The following is a 5,513-nucleotide window of genomic DNA, read 5'->3' as shown; positions in this document are numbered from 1 at the left end:
GTGATGGTACCAAAGAAGGACAAATCCTGGCGCCTATGTGTCGATTTCAAGGACCTCAATAAGGCTTGCCCAAAGGTTCCCTTCCCTCTCCCTCGCATCGATCAAATCATCGATGCTACCGCAGGAGACGACTCATTGTGCTTCCTCGACGCATACTCCGGATAGCATCAAATCAAGATGGCGGAGTACGATCAAGCCGCAACGGCATTCATAACTTCACACGGTCCCTTCTGTTTTAACACCATGCCTTTCGGGCTCAAAAATGCCGGTGCAACCTATCAACGCATGATTCAGACATGCCTGGAAACACAAATCGGCAAAATAGTGGAGGCATACATAGACGACGTGGTCATCAAAACCAGACACGTCAAGTCTTTAATAGACGACCTGAGGCTTACGTTTGATAATCTCCGAACATATGACATCAAGCTCAATCCGGAAATATGTGCTTTCGGCGTTCCTGCCAGAAAGGACCTGGGTTTCATCATTTACAATAGAGGAATTGAAGCAAATCCGGCTAAAATTCGAGCTTTGTCATAGTTGGCTACCCCAATAGACCTCAAGCAAATCCAGAAATTAACTGGATGTGTGGCTGCCTTAAGCCGCTTTATCTCCCGATTGGGAGAAAAGGCACTACCTATCTATCGCCTTCTTCGACGCACCGAACACTTCGAGTGGATAGATGCGGCCACGGCCGGACTGGAAGAAATAAAGGCCCTCTTGGGCAGCAACCCAATCCTGGCCGCACCAAACATCGGCGAACCCATGTTGTTATATATAGCTGCAACGCACCAAGTTGTAAGCGCAGTGCTCGTTGTCGAACGAGAGGAGGATGGACATAAATTCCTGCTTCAAAAGCTGGTATACTACGTATCCACTGTCCTCACACCATGCAAGTCACGGTACCCACATTATCAAAAGATAGCATACGCGGTCTTTATGGCATCCCGGAAACTACGACACTACTTTCAAGAGTTCTCAATTACGGTGGCCTCCGAAGTACCACTCAATGATATAATAAATAACCGCAATGCCACGCGCCGGATTGCTAAGTGGGCCATCGAGCTCCTCCCGTTCGACATCATATATAAACCATGGAGAGCCATTAAGTCGCAAGTACTGGCTGACTTCGTCGCCGAATGGACAGAAGCCGAACTCCCTAAAGAGTACGGCGCGTACTCCAATTGGATCATGCACTTTGATGGCTCTAAAATGCAGGCTCATCTGGGAGCGGGCGTTGTCCTGACATCCCCCACCGGAGATACAGTCCAATACATACTCCAAATACTATACACAGACTCCAACAATGCAGCCGAATACAAGGCTCTGTTGCATGGTCTTCGGATGGCAGTCTCCATGGGCATCCAACGCCTAGAAGCGCGTGGGGATTCGAAACTTGCAATATCTCAAATAAATGGACACTTTGATGCGAAGGACCCGAAAATGGCAGCTTACCACAATACGTTCCTCAAGATGTCAGCTCAGTTCGAGGGGCTCGAATTCCATCATGTGGTCCGAGAAAACAATCAAGCGGCGGATATCCTAGCCCGCATCGGTGCTAAGCGTGACCCCGTCCCACCTAATATCTTCTTGGAAAGGCTATTCAAGCCATCCATGGTATGGGAAGGGGAGACCGACAACCAGATCCGACCACAACCCCAGATCCCGAACACACTAACATAATCGGAGGCTCCGCCACCGAAATAACACCTTTGGCCCACGTGATCATGGTTGTCATCGCCCCGTGGATAGAACCCTTCTTAGCCTACCTAAATAGGCAAGAACTCCTCGAGGACCAAAATGAGGCACGTTGCATTGTGCGATGCTTTAAAGCCTACAAGGTTGACGAGGGAGAGCTTTATAAGAAAAGCGCTACCGGAGTACTCCAAAGGCGCATCTCCGAAGAGGAAGGGCGGCAGCTCTTGGCCGAAATTCATGATGGACTCGACGGCCACCACGCTGCAGCTCGTGCCCTTGTAAGCAAGGCCTTCCGTACAGGTTTCTACTGGCCGACAGCCCGAGCAGACACACAGGACCTCATCCAACAATGTGTCGGTTGCCACCTTTTCGCAAACCAAAGACATATGCCACCTACCGCTCTCCAAAAAATCCACATAACTTGGCCCTTTGCGGTCTGGGGGCTCGATATGGTTGGGCCCCTTAAAGGAGGAAGCCATAAGAAAAAATACCTATTGCTTATGGTGGATAAATTCACCAAATGGATAGAGGCCAAACAGTTAAAACTGTCGAATCCGGACGAGTGATAGACTTCATATCTGGGGTTGTACACCGTTATGGTGTCCCCCACAGCATCATCACCGATAATGGCTCCAACTTCACAACCGACGAGGTGAAAACTTGGTGCGGCAACATGGGCATTAAGCTCAATTACGCCTCCGTCTATCACCCCCAAATAAACGGTCAGGTCGAACAAGCAAATGGTCTTATTATGAGCAGCATCAAACCCAGACTAGTGCTATCCTTGAAGGAATCAGATACGCACTGGGTCGAGGAGCTCGACTCCGTACTATGGGGGCTGCGGACCACGCCGAATCACACTACTGGATACACACCATTTTTTATGGTATAAGGCGTAGAGGCGGTATTGCCCTGCGATATCATTCATGACTCACCTCGAGTGCACATGTACAAATAGAGAGAAGCCGAGCTTGATCGGCATGACAGTTTAGATGCCCTGGAAGAGGAGCGCGACGTCGCAAAAGCCCGTTCCACATTCTATTAGCAATAGGCTCGAAGGTATCAAAGCAGAGAAGTACGGGCCAAAACTTATAATGTTGGCGAACTCGATCTACGCCTTTCGGGGAGGAAAAAGGACAAGCTCAAGCCCAAGTGGGAGGGTCACTTCATCATTGATAAAGTTCTCACTGGAGGAGCGTACCGTCTGCGTGATGCATCAGATAATCGACTTGAGCCGAACCCATGGAATGCGGCCAGATTCTGAAGATTCTTCGCCTAGTGCCGAACTCTGTGTTCGTCCCCTTACCTCCGCCTTTCTTTTTTAAGTTATATTCTCTTTCTCTCTTTCTTTCTTTCCTTCCTTTTTTAATGGCCTTAAAGGCTTCAAGTGTGGCTCGACTACACACTCTTGCCGTTTTATGCGTGCTCAATATACCTGGGGGCTTCTTATACAGAAGCTTAATATAATTATCTTCCGGGCTTCATGCCCACTACATATGTGTCACTTCTCCATATGTACCTTTTCTTCGCCATTATATCCATCGATATGACTTAAGTTTTGGCCAAGCTGGTTGCCTGGCTCCTGTGTTTATGCCTTACGTTCTCATTAGTTCGGCTAGGGCATAAGGGGAGCACCTCTGCGATTGTTACTGCCAGGTCAGCCCGATGTGTACCTCAGACTGGGTGAAGCCGAAAGCTAGCATTCTTAAGGGAATATTCGGTCGGTGAACAAAAGATGTTTTCTTACCTATTACATTATAAGCCCCAAGATGTTTTATGTCCTGCGTCTCTGTTCGCAGTTCGGACATGCACATTCATGCATGCGTACCCAGGGAAAGGAACCCTTAACGGAACTATTCTACCTGGAAGATGTTTCTTACTATCCATGTAATATAACATAGCTAGTTGGGTACTTTTCTGTTCAAGCACTTATGACCCCTACGCCTGGTTTCCACGCGTACCCCGGTTTAAAAAACTGAGTAGGTATTCGGATACACTTCGGACTATCGGGTCCGGAGGTTGAAGCGAAAAGGTCCGCCATGACAAATGATTCACAATCCGGCTAGGGACAAAATATGTCAATTGAAGTACATAGTCACTTAGACTGGCTAAATTCTTCTTTTATACCATCCAACAGGCTGTCTAGTCTACAATCCTATTGGGAATACTTTGCGGCTAATCCTACTTGGTCATATACCAGACTAACGGGAATATCTTTCCCATCTGACCCTACAGGTCCGACCAGGGCCATGTGATTCGGATCAACCTTGGTGTATCGTGTTTTCACCATAGCCCAGGCTTCCCTCGCACATTGTCGGCAAGCCGATATCTTCCATAATCAGAAGCACCGCCGCGCTCCCTTGATCATCTCTACAAGCTCTCCCACGCCTCCTGGCAGGGAGGCGGATGGCCACAAGGCTTGGGCAATACCGTGCATCACCTGCCGAACTTGTTCGTGCAGTTGTGAAAGCTCTTGTAGAAGATCGCCTGCGGATCCGGGTATCTCCTCTTCGGGATGACCCGTGAGCATACCTACATACATAACTCTGCTAGCCCGTTTCTTCGCCGAACTGTATAAAGGTTCGTTTAAGCACATACTAAAAATGCCTCGTCGAAGCCTCGTGTTCTCCTTCATGGAGTTAGCAAGATGGGCCCGAACATCTTCCAATTCAACACCCAGCTGGGTATTGGCATCCTGGAGATCGTTTTTCTCTCTCCTAACCCGTGTAAGCACGCGCTCGCTAGCCTCTAGCTGTTGTTGAGCATGTTTCTCATCCCCTGGTATGATATCCGGATTCACTCCGGGATTGTCTGCAGAATCTATTTTTAGTTTTGCGAGCATGCCGAATAATAACTGGTACGCGTCATTACATTCTTTTTGATCAAGACAAGTATTACCAGATGAGGCCTTCTTGGATTCCTCCATTCCTGCAACTGCGGCCCATAGTTGGGCTTTGCACTCCTCCAGCTCTTGAGACAAATGGGTGTTCTTCTCCGTAAGAACCTATGCATACAATGATCCTTAAATTAGTTGTGCCAACTATTTCAAGTCTCAGGGGCTACTAATATACATAATTATCAGATTTTTCTTACCCGTATATCCTTTAAATACTGGTCTGTGGCTCTAGCAAGCCCACCTTGAGCAGCTCGGATGTACGCGTCTCCCGAGTTGAAGGCATTGAACGCCTCTTCGGAGAAATTAGGGTCGTGGAGTACGACCCGTCGACGCCTGTGATTCATGGCACTCTCCACTTCAGAATTTGTAGCGGATATTCTATCCGCATCCTTTGTAGGAGGACCGTCCGGCGTTGTCCCCATGTTAGCCTCCACCCTTGAGTCTGGTTCTTGAGTCCGGCTGGTGGAGGCGTGGCCGACAGGATCTCCAGTCATAGTCCGGCGAGCACTCTTTCTGCTAGGGGACAAGGGACATTGTTATATTTTAAAGACGATAACCAGAGCAGGTTTTAAATCATACCTCTGCAACGGCGACTCGGTCCTGACTGCCTTCCTTTTAAGCCTACCCGTCTTGGGTGCCCCCTGTTGGTGAGTCGCCGCGGGTTCGGCACGGCGCCCTGATGGCCTACCCTATAAAGCGCAAGACGTGTGCGGTGGGTAAGGTGTAAAGAAAGGATCCTTCTCGGAAGTCAGGATTCTGGTTTTACTTACATGTGATGTAGGGAGGAGGCCGGGGTAATCGGCGATGATGGACACCACGAATTTTCAATAGCATAACTTGGGCTCCTAGAATGTGGCGCCCTTGGGACAATCTCGTCACAGCTTTCCTGGTAAATCGTTCTGTCGACAAGCTCCACAAA

Source organism: Triticum aestivum, chromosome 4B (genome assembly GCF_018294505.1).
Source record: "Triticum aestivum cultivar Chinese Spring chromosome 4B, IWGSC CS RefSeq v2.1, whole genome shotgun sequence".
NCBI lineage: Eukaryota > Viridiplantae > Streptophyta > Magnoliopsida > Poales > Poaceae > Triticum > Triticum aestivum.
Note: the sequence above shows the minus strand (reverse complement) of the source record.